A 19,497-nucleotide genomic window follows, 5' to 3' on the forward strand; every position below is an offset into this window, starting at 1 on the left:
ACCAAAAGAACAGAAAGCTTGATTTTGCACCATGCACACAAAGCACCAACACTAACTGTACACAAGTTTAGGACTATTTTCAATAACAAGGAACACACTCAGACATAGCAACTTGAGGGAACCCACTAGTAGGAGAAGACCCCCAAAACCGGGTGCCTCAGAGCCCCATTGATAGGACCTTCGGAGATGGCGGCAGGATTGAAAGGACAAAGATTGAGAGCAAAGCGCTACTAGAGTTGCTGCCAACATTAGCCGGTAGAAGCAAGGCAGGACCAAACATTGAGAGGGAGAGGGCACCCGAGGCAGACCTCATGCTGAGCAAGCTTGTGATCAAGTGGCTCTGGACAACACGACCGCCGAATAGAGTGCAGCAACGCTAGCGAACTCGCTACTCTTAGACCTAGGAATTACTCAAGGAGCGAAGACACAATCAAAAATCCATGTAGTAGCTAAGTAGCTGGACAAGTACCAGCCTAGTAGTGACCCTACAGCTTTGTGGAGTAGTTTGAGCAAGTTTGCGAGGCCAATAGTCTGACGGACCTTGCTCAATGCTCCCAGGCTTTTGGGCTTTGCTTAGGTGATAAAGGTAGGACGTGGTACACCAACTTAGACGCGGCAGAGCAAGCAAACTTTGCACAACTAAAAGATCTCTTCATAAAGAGATTCTTGGAAGCAGGGTACTCCGACAACCTCATAGTTCACATCAATCAAAGGAATAAGGAGGACATAAGAGACTACGCCATTCATGTGTGCAGCCTCTTCAAGAGAATCCTCGCGAACAAGCGACCCAATGAAAGGACTGTCTCCACCATATTCATAAACGGAATCTACAGTGAGAAATTATACAAAGCCTTAGCAAGCAACTCCAGCTTGCAGCGAGACGTGCTAGCTAGGGTCTTTGACGAAGCAATTAGGGTGGATGACTAGCGGGAGAGAGAGGAGATCTTGAAGCTCGAACCACAATAACCACAATGAATCTAGTCAAAAGGCCTCGGCGAAGACCACAACCTCTAGTAAGAGATCAACCCTTAGCACGTAGGACAAGGGGAAGAGTATAGATCAAGGCCAAGAGCTATTCGAGGTGAGAATGGACCTAGCACGACTGCAGGAATTGGTGAGGAAACCAGCACGATTGCACATCAGTATGTGCATTATGGTAGCCACCACCTTTCGGCCGATCACCAGGATCCTAGATCTAGGCCTTGTGCAAATTGTGGTAGGTTCGACCATGATGCCATGCATTGTAGGTTGCCTAGGGGATTCCGCTATTTCCAACAGTGCAATCCGCTGTACCTAGGGAACATGCTGCCAAATTTCTTTGGAAGAGGAGCCCAGCTAGTGCTCCTAGCACCAAATGACACAAAGCCATCCATCCCTAGGATGAAGATTAAGCCGACAGGCATACCCAGGCCACCAAGTCCCTATGTAACCCATCCACCAAGCGATGCTCTAGTCCACTACATGGAGGAGTCTAACGAAGACGAAGCCTACGTGAACCCTTACGTCTCATACGATGAAGAGGGCAATCCAGTCCTAATGACTATCGACCAATACTGGTGATGGTGTTGGGTAGAGGTAGGGGCAGAGGATTATTCCCTAGGCCTAGCAACTTAGACACAATCTCAATAGGAAAGAAGAGCCAAAGGAGAAGGAAGAAAAAAACCGATGCAAAGGTCACACTTAAGACTGAGGATGCGACAATGCTAGTGACTGGCAAGAAGGTCACAATTGCAAAGGCAGCAGAGACCACCGCCCCAAAGATGGCAGAGAAAGGGAGTGCCAAGGTAGGGGAGTATCATCACCCTAGGCACCAACTCAAGGCAATAACCAAAGTCAAGGAGTGGGTAAAGGAAGCCCAGGAGCACCTCAAGGACATTGAGCCTATCTTAGAGGGCGAGATTGAGGATCTCTCTAGCATGAGTACACCCATCTCACCTACACGACTAAGGTTGAGAGACACACCCATGCCATAGGTGGTGCCATCTAGGCCAAGTTTAGATGCTACGGGCCACCAACTAGTTAGACAAGACCAATGGCCAAGAAGCACAAACCTAGGAGAGAGGCAAGCAACCAACAACTTCCTCATGACGTTACTGGCCACCCCAGTGACTCTGAGTTTAGGAGACTTGCTCAGACCACACCCCACACTATGGAAGGAGTTGAAACACTGGGTGGAAGAACCGATGGAGCATGCTGCCGCCGCTGACTTGCAGGATCATGATGTAGTCATGCAGATACCCACCTCGACGTTGCACTTAGTGCTAAAGTCACTAATGTCAGCACCTTTTGGGAAGGCACTGAGATGCACATAGTCTTGCCTATCCTAGCCCTAGGAAACTTAACATGGAAGGGAATTGTAGATACTAGGGCAGGAGTGAGTGTGTTGAGCCATATTGTGCTCTAGGCTTGGGGAAACCCACATGTCGAAACCGCTAGGTTCAACATCACTCTAGCTAATGGAATGAAAGTTAGGGCATTTGGAGTCTTGAAGAATTGGCCAGTGAAGATCGTGGGTGTCTAGTTCTCTATGAACTTCATCGTCATGAAGGGAGTGGACTACGACATTCTACTAGGCCGACCCTGGATGAGGTATGCTTGAGTTGTTGAAGACTGGGGCAATGGTCTAATCTTCTTAGGAAATTGAACGGAAGCAGTGAGAGTCGAGATGGACATGTGGAAGATGACCCCTATCGAACCTAGATGCCATCTTTGCCATGCTCAGGGGTGATGCACCAGTAAGAAGACCTTACGGACCTTTGACCAAATACATCCCTTGTCTTGAGGATGAGTGGGATTGGATGCATGTCCTAGCGACCATCAATATCCTATTCTCGGACGAAGACAAGACACACAAACAGGTTGCAAAAATTGCAAGCGTGCCAAAGAAGGAGCCCACAGTGCCACTCTGCATGATGGCCAAGAGCTGGAGCAGCCAACCAAGGCCTATCTATTTCTATATCCCTAGCAACAGGCTGGACACAAAGCTAATGGTCAAGTAGAATCCACAAACAAGATCTTAGTCAATGTCCTTACAAAGGTCCTTTCTACCTCGTGAAGTGACTAGGACAACAAACTTATGGCAGAATTATGGGCTTATTAGACAGCCTATAAAACGGTTATAGGACAGACACCCTTTAGACTGACCTATGGGATTGAGGCAATCTTGCCATTAGAAATCTTTGTCCTTAACTTGAGGATAGCAGTACAAGAGAGATGGGAAGGGAAGGAAGGTTGGACCGACCGTCTCATGGAATTGGAACGACTCTCTAAGACTCGACTCATAGCCACCCATGCCCTAATTTGTGAGAAATCATGACGGAATATGAGGTTTGACAAGCACATCAAGCAACGTGACTTTGAGCGGGAGACCTTGTTTTGCTCTACTCGGTAAAGGATCACAAGCAAAAAATGAAATTTTGAGGATTATGACCTTTTCGAGTGTGCACCATTAGTAGGATAGGCAATGTAGAACTTGAAACCCTTGAAGGTGAGGGCATAGGCTTCTTTAATGGCAGTCGCATGAAGAAGTACTACCCTCCCACACATCCACTACATGAGCCCCCTATGCTAGAAGCCCTTGTTAATGTCCATGTAGCCACCATCACCGAACTAGAGGACAACGATGAGGAGGTAGTAGCACCAGCATCCCTGCGCATCACAGCCACCGCCCGGTACACACACGCATTTGATGCCTTGATCGATGAGGGAGCCAACTTCAATATCTTGACTTACGCTCGTTGGACCCTCATTGGTCAACCATAGTTATAGCCCACCAATGCTAAACGCAGCCCATTTGGGGGCAAGTCATATGCACTCCTAGGGAAGTGCAAGATCACAATCTCTATCGAGTTTAAGAGCCTACCAATCATCTTCTATGTATTGCCAAATATGAAGGATGCCGATTAGAGAAACATTGTTAGGACACACTTTCAAGAAGAAAACACATTGCAATGTGGACTATGATTCGCAATGTATTCACCTTTCCATTGGCAACATTTGAATCGTGTGACAGCTTTCAGCAAGGGCAGCAAGGCTCCACCAAAGCATGCTATGTCACCGATAGAGCTACCTAGGACCAAGCCTAAGGAGGGGGGTCGTGAGTCATCACAACCCACCCACACTACAAAACCACCGCCAACTAAGGCAATCCCCAAAGCCACAGAGCCCACACTTAAATGGGTGCCAAGGCACCAAAAGCGACCTACTCATAGCAAGCAAACACAACCCTGCAATGCTAACAACTATCATTCAAAACCTAAGAGACCACCCGGTGCTATCGACACATAGACACACAATCAAGGCACGATGGATCCCCAAAGATCTATTGCAAGCCCAATGATACTACGAAGGCAACACATGGATATGGGTGCCCAAGAAGGGAAATCCTAGGAGCATAGCCCAACCACAACCATCGCTTGCCACCCCATCTCTAGGAAGCCCCACTCTCGCTAAGGCAGTGAACACCCACGAAACTCGAGTTTCAAAGCTTATAGAACTCGCAATGATTGCGGTAAAAAAACTCCAACCAATCTATTGACCAATGCAGTAGCTTGATACCCCGGAATCATCTAAGTCTAGAGAGCTTGGCACCCCAATGGCTATGCAAGAGGAAGGCAACACACCATCTATGCCATTGGAGCCACCCTTAGGACTCAGAACAACACTTGATACACGGATCAGACTATGGAGTTACCCTTAGATACACCATGATCTAGTCCACTACCCCTCGAACCACCAGCAGGTCTTAGGCCTTCCTACGAGCGACGTTCATTTCTATCGATCGCCAAGGACCTTGCTGAGAATATGAGAGATGACTTGGTGACTTGCATCAAGCTCTTGGATAACACCTTCACCACATTCGCTAGGAGCTACGAAAGACTTGATCTCGGCTTGCTTGATGAACCCCTTGCCTCTAATGTTAATTCCTTATCCTACACTTGGGAAGAATACGAGTTCATGATCGTAAAATTTCCCAAGGTCACAAAGGAGTTGATTGATAATGATGAAATTTCGAAAGAGCACACGCTCATCAGATAGCTAATAACATCATACCGCAAGCCCCAAAGCCATGCATTGCTCGTTGAGCTTGAGGAACTCACTCGCCTCACTAACTCTGACTCATCATTCTTACAAAAATGGTGTAACCTACACCTCCAATGGGAGAAATAGGGTTGCCAAAAGTAATGATTAATGCTGAGCAGCGATGTGCGATTAAAACAATCGAGTATAACCCAACTTACATAGCACCAACCTCTTTCAGGGTCTTGGCCATCACTCGAAACAAACACCTAGATGACCAAGTCTTGGCCCACCCTTACATTGATCACATCCTTACAGAAGAGGAGCTACATGTGGCTAGCCGCATTAACTTGGGTGATTTTCCAACCAATGTCCTAACTTACATTACCCAAGTATGCGTTAGCCCTTGTAATCCCGATCGTCATGCCCACTTCGAATACAACCTTGATTTTTACGATTTGCTTATGCCAAAGTAGATAGCACCATACTATGCTCAAATGCCCTTGCCTCTCCCATGTCCAATCCTAGGAAGGATTCTCATCATTTCCCGAGGGGGGAGGGGGGTAAGGTGATTAAGAAAACCTAGGCAAGAAGGAAACAAAAATCCTTAATCAAAGTGAAAGCAGGAAAGAATCAAAAAAGGGTTGGAAAGAAAATGTCAAAAATGTTTTGGAATGAATAGGCTGATGTTAGAAAATTTCATGTCTCTAATTCAACTTGTTTATTCTCTTCATGGAAGCAAAATCAATTTCCTGCTTACCGAAAATCGATATGAGGAATACTAATGTTGGACTATGGTAAATGACAGGTATCCACAATGGCAGGCCAAGATAAAGGTGGCAAGCTCCCTTTCACGGAAGAAGAGTAAACTAGGTACAGCCTAAGTGTAGAAACAAGGGGCTTCAATCAATTCACCTTCAAGCACACGTTGAACTTGTACGAAGCTATCTTGGAAGAGCTGAGTGTAAAGCAACTAGTGGACAAGTGTGCCTTCCGGAAGTACATGGAGAAAGTAGGGCAAGCGGCGGATTGTAGCATGTGCGTAGAGTTCCTGAGAGGCTTTGATAATGCAAGGAAATGCGGCACAGTAACAGTCAAGACTGGAGAAGAATGTCAAGTGGAGGTACCCCTAAGTGCTGTAATGGTGGAGAAGGCCCTAGGTTTGGCCCCCAAGAAAGAAAAACGCCATCAAAGAAACGTATACACAATGCTAAGAATGATGTGCACATGGTGGATGGGATAAGTCTGGTAGACATCCAAAATCCAGAAGTAAGGATGCAAGCAAAGATGGCCCGTGCTCTCTTCTTGAGACAGAGGTACAATGCGTTGATGAGCAGGATTGACATGCCACTATTGGAGAGCATAGCCACAGGGTCCCTTGAGGAAGTAGATTGGAATGGATTTTTCTTGAAAACCATCAAGAACTCAATTGCGGTCCAAGCCATGAGTGCAGCACTAGTAGGAGGGGAATCCCTAGCCTCAATGACCAGATTAGTGCATAAGAAGCCTGCCTCCGAGGCCTCCATGATCAAATTCAGCGAGGTCTTGGCAACAATCATCCAAGAAGCAATAAAGAAGGAAGAAGGAGTCAAAGAGGAGGTAGGAGAGACACCCCATCAGTCATCGCGCCTTGACGTAGAGCAATCTAGCGAGAGAACCATCAGCAAACCGGGGAGAGCAAGAAGTGTAGACCACCCAGAAGGAGGACAAGGCACAGGAGGAGAAGAATGCTAGGAAGCCCTAGCAACAAAGGAGGGAGGAGATGATGAAAGAAGAATGGGTTGAACTAAAAATAACCCAAAGAAATTCCAAAAGGGTGGAAGAACGGAGGAAAGAGGAGGAAGAAATGAAGAGGGCCAGAGAAGAATCATAGAGAGATTAAGAGCAGAGAAAAAGAAGAGCAGCAGAAGAGGTTGAGGAGCTGAGAAGAAAGGAGGATAAAGACATGGCCAAGGCCATGCATAGGTCTGTAGAGGAGACCCATGGTGCCGAAGAAATGGCCACCTTGAGCCCTCGGCATGAAGGCAAACCAAGTAGCAATGCTAAAGCAACCCTAGTTGGTTGCAGGCAAGGGCAAAGCCCCGTTTCACCTCCTCCCTTCGACACTCACACCTCAAAAAACCACCATCACCATCGCAACAACATAGGAGCCAATGCCTACCATGGACACCACTTAGCTATACCACAACACCATCCACAGTGCCCCCAGCTACAGATTACGATGCATATGTAGCTAAACTTCTAGCCCAACTAGAGAAGGCTAAGGAAGAGAAGATGGCATCAGTGGTGGTAGAACTAGAGACCGAAATAGAATTTTTTGTGGTGCTAAGGCTAGAGATGACACGGCAAGTCGTGGAACATAAAAAAGAAATAGAAGAACAACACCAAGAACAGGAAGATGCCATGGTATTCAGTAATGGAGGAGAAAGGGAAAGGGATTTGATGGAGAGAATGAAAATGAAGTTGGAGTTGACAACCAAAGCCTGAAGGTATGGCCTGCAAGAATGCACACTCCCAATCCGGCACAAGCATAACTGAGCAGCAATGCAGCTACTTACAACAAGCCGATCTCTCCATTGATGAGCTCAGGGAACTTGGATTCAAAGAAAGGAGCAGCCCCAGCCACCCCAGTACCCAGGACGGAACATGACACCGAGGAAGGGTTGGACGTCGAGCAAGAATTTGAAGAAGAACTGCAACCCAGAGAGCCCAATTCACCCTTGCGTGACCTACCCCCAGAAGAGCTCGAGGGTGCCCAAGTCCCCGAATGCATCATTGCTGCAAGAAGAAGAAGGCATGGACTTGTGGAGCAAGCCCAACAAAGAGCACAAGCACGGCCATGGCAGCTTCCTAGCGAGCCCATGCCACTACATGAGGATCACCATCTCGTCAACTAGCCATAGGAGCTAACCATCTGGCAACAATAGGAACTCCAATCCCGACCCTTCGAGTTCTCCTTCCTCTACCCATGAGCCTTGGAATGAGTCCTACCTTTGGATGTGGTGGAAAGGATATTTTACCTACGCAACACCCTAGCGAATCGATGGATCAAGGAGCGGATCATCGTAATCATGCAATGGAGGCAGGAGCCTGCGGATTACTGGCAGGACAAGGTCTATCAGGTTCCCAAGTCTGCTGTTCGAGGCAATGAGGCACAACCAAAGTAGCACAGGAGGATTTGGGATACCAATTTTGATGCATGGATGGCCTTCTGCAGCACGCTATCCTATCTACATGTCCTACCCGTGCAGATATGGAGTAGATTATGATAGGAATGTGCATGGAAGATACGACTTTCCAAAGATCTACAACGTCAATGTAGAGACTCCCAAGGGATGCATGACTTTCAAAGCATGGAACTTACGCCCATCCATCAACCGCTTTCTCAAGGATTTCTCTTTATGTCCAGATCCTACATTTATAACTACTTATGACTACCTTAGGACCATTAGGTTTTTACTTAAGAAAAAGCTAGCAGTTGAGGAAGCCCACCTTCCCCCACTCTTTTTTGACATTAACTTAGGAATAGATAGCTACACTATGGCTAGGCTCATGATGAGGGCAACCCTGCTTCCCTCTTTTTGTATGAAAATCCTTGAGGACATGAGCGATAACAGCTTTACGATGTGCAATCATCCTTTCTTATCAACCACACCTCTTAATGTAAAGGCTAGTATCAAGGAATACTTACAGAGACGTGCCTTTTTGAGTAAGTCCCTAAGACCACCTCGCGAATCGTCTGAGGAAGATCAGGGCACAACTTGAGCACACCCCTGTGTTAGAATGCTGTCTGTAATCATCTAATCCAAAAAAAAAGGAAGAAGGAAAAAAAAAGAGAGAAAAGAAAACAAAAAGAAAAAAGGAAGAAAGAAAAAGGTGGAAACACTGGACCCCCCCGAAAGCATCTTGAGTGCCACAATCATTGCACCTAGGGTTTCCATACCTAGCCTTGTCCCCCACTGCACATGCTTACGGCACATCAAGGGCAGGACATTCTCCTAGACCTATCTCCCTAAGCGACACACCGCACATACAACGATGCACGAACTGGGTCCTCAAGTGTGGGACACCACCAAGGGTTTTAGACCCATCTTCCAGTTCCACAAGCATGTGCACCACACACCACATGGTAAGGCAGACACACCTCTTAGGAAGTGCACAACTTTGTATTGCAGGTTAAGATCGTGTCGCATCATCAAGGAGAGGGCACAACGAAGGAAACCCGTCTAATGGCATCCTCAACCTCGAGGACATGTCCACCATCTTCGGCTTCTCCAAGGAGGATCCACCTAACTCCATTTTTAATTTCAAGGGTAGATCCACCATTGGCCAACCTTAAGGTAGGGGTTTGCCTTAACACCATCGTCAATTTCTAAGGCAGACCTCCACCACAACCAGCTCCCTAGAGGGACTCACTTCAACACCATCTTTAATTTCAAGCATGAATCCCTCCAACACATCCTCAACCATGGCTTGTATACAAACTCAAAAAGCCACTCGGCTACCCCATCACCACCGTCCAACTCACCACCCAGCAGTGCCATGGGACTGGCACTCGGCTAGGAGGGGGTAACATTTACTGCAAAGCAGAGAAAGCAGAAAAAGAGGCATCAAGAGGAAAAGCGCAAGGCGAAAAAAAGAAAAAGGTGCCTCATAAGGGAACGAACTTGATAAAAATCCAAAAGCATGGGAACAATGAGCAAGAGTCCAAGATGCAACCATGGAAACTGCAAAAGAGCCAAAAGCGAGAAGGTGCACCTCTAAATATAAAGGTGCAACCAAAATCTTTGTAAAAGAGTGCTAGGCTCCCTCCTGTGCAATTTGTAACCATGGACAGGCAGTAGGACTAAGCTAGGAAGTTAGGGCAAAGGGAAAAAGGAGCCATGTAAAAAGGGGATGACCGCCCAAGGGAAAGAGGGCATGTATATAAGCCAAAAAGTTAATGGAAACTCTCATTCTTGGTATGTGGCAAAAAGCTTCTTCTTCTTCTTCTTCTCTTCTTCTTGTTTTCTTGTGTGTGCTTGAGTGAGGGAGTAAGGGAGTGTGAGAGAGTGAGGGAGTGAGTGTGTGAGAGTGAGGGATCGAGGAGAAGAAGCTCCCCATCTTCCCTCTTCATCTTCTTCTCTTCTCTTGTCTTCCCTTGTCTCGCGCGGCTATGGACGATAGAGCTTGACGGAGAGGGATTGAGGTTGCTCGAGCTTGCATTGAGGATCATGGAGCTACCAGTGTGCACGGGAGAGGAGGGTACTTGATCGGGCATTAAGGTAAGCTCACTACACCCCATAGATAGGGAGAGCGCATCGGCTATGTGAGAGGTAGCCACGGCCGCTCAGCTTGAAACACTTGACCAATAAGTGGTCCGTAGGTCTCGGGGGTTGAGTGAGAGAGCTCCCTTCACTATGCTACCATGTTATCCAATTAATTGCATTGTTGCTGCCAAGCTAGAAGGACTGCTTGCTACCATGCTAGTGTCAATTGCTATGGCCATTGCCTTGCAATGATGCACACCTATTTGCCACCATTTTAGTCATCACAAAATTGCTTTTACACTCTCATTACATAGTTTCTTCTTTGCACTAAACATAATACCAATTCATTAGCCTTGTTATAATGCAATGTCTATCTTGATTGTCTCTCTACTACCTAAACACTAAATTTGTTTCCATCTTATTTTGTGTGTTGTTTGTACAATTGTGTTTCTATTCTGTACTCTGTGTCTAATTTGTAGTTTTGTGCCATATTGTTATTCATGTTCTCTTTGTTTGACAAGTGAAACAAGACAATTTAACATCTCACATGTGTTAGTGTTGTATGTTAAAGTCATTTCCCAAACACCCTTTGGACATGTCTAAATATCTATCTCGTGAATGTACGTACATTTCAATGCACAAAGAATACTATTTTATTAAATGTGAGGACACATCTTTATGACTATAAATGAATTGTCAAGAATAGTGATTTCTAGAACAGGCAAAGTAATCCGATTATAAGACAAGACTCAATCATAGAAATCATATCTTTACAAGCATGGTCTCCCAATTAATCATTGTAATGGAAATCATATGGACTGTTTCTAGCAACCTCATAAAGAAAATGAATAGAAGCTGCTAGTCCTTAGATGACCTCATTTGCATCTCTCTCATTCTGCATGGGAGCCCTATCATTCTCTATCTAATGATTGAGTCTTTCTCTTTGTCTTTCAAGTGTTGCATCAAGGGACTCCCTCCTTTGACTAGCCAAGGTGGCCTACAATGCCTCCCACTCCCATGCCGCTTTCCTCTCTTCTGTCTCTAATTAGGGGATCCATCATTTGCCTTTTGGTTTCCTCTAAGTTACATCCTATACTTTTGCATGCTCTTCAAAGCAATGCAACTCAATAAAACTTGTAAATCAAATATTGCAACAATGAGAGCATGGACAATGAACCTTCCATAAAGACAAGCAACCATGAATTTCTCATGCGAATTGAACAAAGTAAGGGATTTTCACCTAGAAGTAAGGGATTGAACAAAGTAAGGGATTTTCACCCAGAAGATCCAAGGATGCGAATTGAACAAAGTAAGGGATTTTCACCTAGAAGATCCAAGGATGTGTCAACAAGATTGTCACCTAGGTTTCACTACTCGATGTCCTCCACAATGGCTCTCAAAGGTGACATAGATCTATGTACTGAAAGATACTAGTAGCTTCCTTGTCTTCCTCTCCTTGCTTGTCATATGCCAATAAGATGGATGGCTTAATGGGATTTGTCTCTCATAATTAATTGTAATATTTGATTCCTTGTTCACTTGATTCCATCAAGATTTGCATTGTTTGGTTGATATGTTCACATTTGATCTCATGCACTATCAAGTGACGTATTCCCATCTACAACCATTGGTTATATTTAATTGTGGGGGTAGGCTTCTAGTCTCAATCATATCATCCAAGTTAAGCTTGGTCCTAGTGAGAATAATGATCTCCCTTGCATGCCAAGGGTTATTATTCACACCTTGGTCATTAGGAGGAGGAAGGATGTCATTGTTAGTTCCATAACTCGGATGTAGTTCTTCCTGCACTTGCTCTTTTGAGGCTGCATCTACCTCTCCTAGATGAAGGCCAATATTTTGAGTCAGAGATGCTTGTTGTCTTGTTTCTTCCACAACTTGCATAGATGAGTTTGGATTGTGGAATGGGGACCTAGGATCATTTTGTTTTGCCAAACCAACCTTCTTACTCCAGGTCTACGTAGTACTGGGGGAAAACCTAATGGTGCATTGATTTGAATTTGGGATTCCGTTGGAGGATGGACATGTTGAAACATTTGCCTTGACATGCTAGGTGGGGGGATTGATGAACCACAATGATGTGGGGATGAGAAACCCATGTCCATGCAGATGATTGTGTCATTGGACCTATGGTAGGGGGGTTAGTTTGAAATTGTTGGGTTGCAATAGTGTGAGAAGCAATGTTGCCCATGCCTCGCCAAGGCCTAGGCGGAGGTCCCATCCAAGCTTGAATGGTGCACAAGAGAGAAAGCGATGCGGTGGTGCATGGTAGCATGACACAACAAGAGATGCATCCCATATGTAGACCCAAAAGTAGTAACATTCATCTCTTGCTCTAGTTGAGAAGATGGTATGAAGGAGTTGTGTGAAGACATGCTAATACCAATGCAAGACATCAAACATGAAAGAATAATCAATTACAAGTGAACATCACACATGCCTTGCACAAAGAAGATGCGAACAACATAGCATTGTATTATGACCAGGCTAAAAAGAAGCTTGCAAATGAAAAACTATCTAGTATCACGTACAATTAGCTAACACAAAGACCAATTATCAGAATACAACATACAAATAGAGAATTTTTTATTTCAAACCTACTACACTTTGAGAATGTAGCTTGCATAATAGCATACATAGTACTTGCAAAAAAATCATTACATTGGAATGGAAACCATCTTTGCATACTATTTCACCTAAATGAAATGAATATGGAGCAACAAACGAAGCATGTCGAAGGAGGGACAAAGATATAATAGAAGGTCCAATTGCAAGGAAATTGTTACATGCAAGCAATAGAAGTTCTGTTTTGTGCAGCATTCAACATCGCATAGGTGATTCAAAGGGATGTTGCAGGCTAGAATCAATAGAGGTGAGCGAGGAGGAGTAGAGAGTAGAGAATGCGATGAGCATAGATGTTGAGACTCATCATCCCAAATTTGTGAAGACTAGGAGGTGGGACTTGTGCATTTTTCCCCAATAACAAGGGGTTTCACGTTGAAAAGACCCACAAAAGGGGTTTCTTATTGCCAAGGGGATTTTCTGGAAAATTGGAATTTGGAAACCCCCTGCACGTGACTTTGGGGGGTGGGAAACCGCCCTGAAACGCGCGGTGGGAAACCCCCCTTATCCATTTAATTCCTTACACATGTCTTATTATTATGATGATGATGATCTATTATCAGTATTAGAATTTAGGCGATTTTTAGTTAAAACTGATAATTTTGCCCGCACTCGCACTCAATTGGGGCAAAGGCAAAAGGAAAGAGGAAAAGTACAGCCGCATTTTGCACTTAATGGACTTCTTTCCCGATTATGAGAGGCGGACAGGCCGAGTTTTATTATTATGAAATAAATGTGCGAATTCATGGGTTTGCTTAAATTCATTGGGAGGGGCGCGTGCCTCGTAATCGGCAAGCTGATGGTCGATGTGGTCAAGTTTGACCGACGGGTTCCAGTTGCATTTTCCCTGCAGGACTGCCAAGCAGGCGCTGTACGGCCGGTCACCTTGCTGTTATCTACAGGTGACTCATCACGACCACCTGTCGCAAACCCAAAAAGGAGAAAAAGGTTATGTGGACTCTGGAGGTTCATTCAGGCCACGCGCTAACTCACTCAAAAAATCCGAGGTGCAATATAAACTGAATTACACATTTATCGAAATAAAAAAGAAGATAACTACGTGCTACCCTCGAACTAGGTTCACTTCTCTAACAAGGTTTAGGGTAAAGGGGCATAAATGTTTTTTAATGGTCCAACTATTTATATTATATAAAGCTCAAAGAAAAAATATTAGGACATTTTGATATTTTTATCAAGTAGCCTTAGTTACAAATGAAAGGTTCATAAAAGATAGACAGTGAGAGGCCAATAGAGTGACACTCGAGGATGCATTACTTTAGGGTTTTATAAAATCTAAAATATAAAAAAATTTACATGACTCAATTGTTTGACTTAAGTTAAGCTCATTTGTAATTTTAAAAATTCATATTATATTATTAAGTGGCTAAAAAAGCCACATTTTTCTTGTAAAATTGTCATTCAATTGGAGAGGGGGGTGTTTTCGTTTTGGAGGGTGCTACTTTATTGGCTTCTTTACCCTAAGTGGTGGGATTTTGTGTCTACATTGTCCAACTTCTTGTTCTTGAATATTTTGGCAGTTTACCTTCCAACGCTTGAAATTAATAGTTTTACATAAATTTCACTTTAAAAAAAGTCCAAGTACCCTAAAAAATACGCGCAATAAAAAGGTAACAAATTTAGTTAATGGATGCTAAGGAGCCTGGGATATTGTATTCATAAAGTGTACCTTGTAAAACATAAAACAAGAAGCCAAAAAAGTTGCTCGCTTAAAGTTTGGGATGCAATCGTTTTGACATTTCACTATTTTTTTGTTAAGATTTAGCTTATAACTTTGTAAAGTTATAGCAATAGCACAAAAGGCACACAAACATGCTATACAAGCAACATGCCGAAGAGTTGGCATAGGTCTCTTTGTTATTTTATAATCATGGGGGAAGGTGCCATTCCCTCATACACTCTCAAATTTTCTTTGCTTTTCTTACTGTTTAGTATAAAAAACATAGGTTGTAATAAGAAACACAATTTTGTAAGAAGATTCTAACCTTGGAAAAGGGCACACTTTTGAAGATCCCAGTTGCCATTGCTATAGTTAAGTGTGTAATCATGGGAAACTAATATATTAATCTCAAACATCAATAGTATTTAATTATAAATATTATTATTGTATATTTGCTTGATTAGATTAAGTATTTAACATATTTTTTAACTTTTGATCCTTGTTTTCTTTTTCCACTTAACAAAATAGGATTTCTAAGTTAGGGTTTATATTAATAATCTTTTGGGTATTTTTTGTGCAGGTTCTAGTAGAGTGTTGTGATACCAATCTTTGCACCCGTCTAATTTTCCCAATTCTTTCTCCTAACATACATTTTTTCATGAGTTGATTGTTGTTGTTGAGTACTAGAAGTCTAGTTGAGATTGGAAGTTAAGCTAGGCATGTGATGCATAAAGAGAGGATTGACTTGCTATAGCTGAGGCTTTGAGGGTTAACGAGGCTGTAATCAAGTCGGGTGGTTCCATGCGATGATTGCTAGCCCTCACCTCGTGTTGACATGGTGGGTGGAGTCGATGGTTGACTGACTCAATAGTCAAGTGAGCATGAGTCATTCGAGGTAGATCAGACGTGAAGTAGGAATTTCTCTAGTGTATGGGTTGAGAATGACTCAATTGGAAATAGGTTAGGGCTACATTGAAAATTGAATGGGGAGGAGACATACTTGTCTTTCAAATGAAGTCATTGCCTGCCTATCCTGGCTTCCTCTCCCTCCGATCTCTATTGTCCTTCCTTCCTCAAGTGTCTCCTCTTCCAACCTCTCATGCATTTCCTCTTAGTGCGATGAGGCCTCCTTATGCTTTTCTCCTCCCTCATTGTGGTCTTGCTATGTATGCTTTTTTTTCTCTTCCTTCCTTGCGTTCTTGCTATCATGCTTGGCTGCTCTTCAATTATTTTTTATACCTCTACCAATTGTGTTAATTGTAGCAATGGTTTGGTTGATTGATCCTCTTCAACACCAACAGTTACTAGTCACAAGATGGGACACATACTACAATGATGATGCAATATGCAGCTCACAATAGTTGCCTAGTCCCAACAAGGAAAGAATCACTATAGGCAAGTAGGACATAACAATATGCATAATCTTTTTTTACCATACATTATTTTCAACTTTAATTGATAGTTTTTTTTTCTAAGGTGATAATTAGAAAAAGTAAAAATTCATGAAAAAAAGATAAATAAAAATAATTGTTAAGTTGCACATGTAAAAATTGGGGTTCAGTTTCAAAGAAGAAGAAGATAACCATGCGTTACCACCAAAACATTGAGGTTTAATATAAGATGAATTGCAAAATTTATCAAAAAAGATCTTCACAAGAACAAAGAAACTAGGTGACTCTAGTGAGTTGGATAATTCCTAGACTTTAGTGATAGGAGAGAATCAAATGTAATTGGAGAAAGTAATAGAACTAGATGGAACCAATAATTCCATAAAGGGAAACTTCCCCCAATAGAACTTTGTTCACATTTCGTCATTGGGGAAACTAGCCGTTCTACCAGATGAAACTAGAGGGTTTATCTACGTGTTGAGCATGGAAGGACACATAACCAATATCTCAAGTGAAGCAAATCTAGACGTGGCCTTGAAAGGGGTGCATCCATCCACTCACCATGAGTTACAAATTACTCCCTCCTTTCATGAAGGAGCACTTAAATTTGGGACCATTCCATTCTTCATCATGAATATGTGTGGCCCCCTTCACCATTTCTTTGCTCCCACTGCACAAAACAATGATACCCTTCATGCTTCCTATCTGCCATTCTTCACAATCCTACCTTTCAATGGCATCACCTTGAGGATCTTTGAATAGCAAGCCATGGCAGCCTCCATGAAGAGAGAGAAGGCAACTTTCCTACATAATTTGACCACCACTTGCACAACAACATGGCTCAGAAATACACTAAATAATGCTTTTAGAAAGGAGACCTTCTAGAAGCTATCATCTTGGATGTTTATAGAGCTATTCTTAGACATGGTCAAAGAGATCTTGTTGTGCTACCTCGAAGCAAGAAAAGTAAAGGCTAAATGCTTAGGAAGGAGACCTTCCGAAAGGTACCATTGTGGATGCTTAGAGAGCTACAATGGAACCATGAAACTAGCCTTCCTCCTCGGATAGATGGGTGATAACCTAATTAATCAATAATAACAATAAGTAAATACATCACATGAATTGAAATGCACACTTTACCACTTTAATCTTGGACAATGGATAGATTGTTGGCCCCAAAATTGGTGCCCCTTGCAGTATCTCTTTACCTTCAATTACAAATGGATTGAGTACAACTCGTAAGCCATGGTTAAAGAACTCTTGATGTGCTACCTTGAAGTAAGGAAAGGAAAGGCCAAGATGGTGAGGATTTAGAAAGAGGGAGCTTCGAAAATAATACTGAAGGTCAAAATGAGAAAACAATAATTGAGAAACAAATGCCCCCCAAAAGGTAAACTTAGCACCATTTGTTTCTCAAAGCGGTATTCATAATTGGAAATAGATTTTTGCTAATAGAGCCCTTATCAAGCTCTACCAGGGACCATGTCCCCTGATAGAGTACTTCAAAAATTGGACCAAACACAATTGAGAGACTCTAGGGGGGCAAGTCCTGGCAGTGCAGTACCTTGCCAACAATTACTTCATCTTTTTATTATTTGACTTTGAGAAAACAACACTGAAGTGCTAAGCCATAATTAATGAATGGCAAAAAACTCTCCCTTAACATTATTCAAGTGGATCGAAGATTTTAGTCCGAATAGCCCAAAACTTATGAAGATCCCAATCTGGGTCAACTACACAATCTTCATATGTATCTTCACCAAATAGTGCAATTGTTAGGTTGCTTCTTGCTACTCCAATTAACAACACCACTCCCAAAAGGAAACATGAAGCCACTAGTAGACCTCATATCCAAAATACTACTAGGCCAATTTGGGATTTGAATTAGATTCCTCCTCACCATCCTTTTCTAGTATCTTGTCAATCCTTTTGGGACAACTCCTTGCAAAATGATAAATTTCCTTGCAAACATAGCAAGCATTAGGGAATGCTGAAAGTTTGATAGCACACATGATCTCAAAAATCTTGAAATCATTAGATAGTTCAAGCATCTTTGGGGGTTCCATCCTCCTATACTAGAGGATGCATTCCTTCCTATTGTGTCTTGAATTGATAACCCCAAAAGGGGGGGGGAGGGAGGCACATAAAGAACTTTACCAAGTGACACAACAATGGACCTAACTTCATTTTCTAGCACAACATGCAATTTGGGAAACTTGAGCCACATAGAGCATTCTATGATCCCTTCTAGGGAGAAGCTTGTCAACCAAGGTAAATAATGAAAACTCCTTTGTAGCCCATCAAACATGAGAGGATCCATTCTCTCTCCTTTCACAAATCCCAATGTGTTATTTAATAGAAACCATGGCCATTCTTCATGTTTTTGATAGTCAAAGTAATGCTACCTAAGTGTAAGCTACTTTGTCAAATTTGTTGGTTAGATGGTGGATACTGGTATCCTTATGACTTGTATAAAAGTAGAGAATATTCTTCAATTTTATTGTCTACCAAAGTTATTTGAGTTGGTTGATCAGAATGGGAATTTTGTCCCAAGCTAGCTATATATTGAGTATAGAGTTGCATGCTGAAATCGCAAGATCATAGCTCTTAGTAGACATGTTTCTTGAAATTGTTACTTAGCTCTGATGTGTAGAAATTTAAGCCTTACTGATGATGAATAGAGGATGCTCTCATATCTACATAAAGAAAGAAAGAAATAAATAAATAAATGCATCCATATATAATGCATGCATGCATACATACAAACATGCAAACATATGCTCGGGGGGATCACTATACATATATCCTCTATATAATGTGTGCTTAAGGTCTATTTATAAATACCCTTACTTGTGAATTTTTCCTAAATAGAGCACAACCCTTTTCTATTCAATTTGTAAGTAGTCCCCTTACATGACACTATTTTATATGTAATATATATATATATATATATATATATATATATATATATATATATATATATATATATATATATATATATATATATATATATATATATATAGTATTTTAAACACCCCTTATTTGAACCCATGTGATACACACATATATTCATGAGTGGTCCCCCTGAGAATATACGCAAGTATGTCCATACATACATACATACATGATGTGTGTGTGTTGCATTTGTGTAAACAAGCTCATATTTATCACGTTATGTATCTTAGAATATTGATAATTCTTTGAGAACTTTGAGAAATTTTCATTGTCAAATACTGAATTCCAAGTATGGTAGCATGTTTTTTTAAAAATCATATTTATTACTAAACATATTTTGTAAGCACATAGCTTTAAACTTTAGATTTGGTAAAAGAATGGGTGTATTGAAGAAAGGAATCAATCCTTGTTCAATGCAAGCTTGAAATTGAACTTTCTATGCTCTATTTACTACAAATATTTTACAATAATTAAGTGGAGGCCATGGAAATACAAGTTATGCTATAAGCACTATCATGGAAACATGCATGCACAAATAATGGCTTTGTAAATCATGTTTATAAATGAA

This window comes from Lygodium microphyllum, chromosome 11 (assembly GCF_053477565.2).
Source record: "Lygodium microphyllum isolate KBCC chromosome 11, Lygodium_microphyllum_v1.1.10, whole genome shotgun sequence".
NCBI lineage: Eukaryota > Viridiplantae > Streptophyta > Polypodiopsida > Schizaeales > Lygodiaceae > Lygodium > Lygodium microphyllum.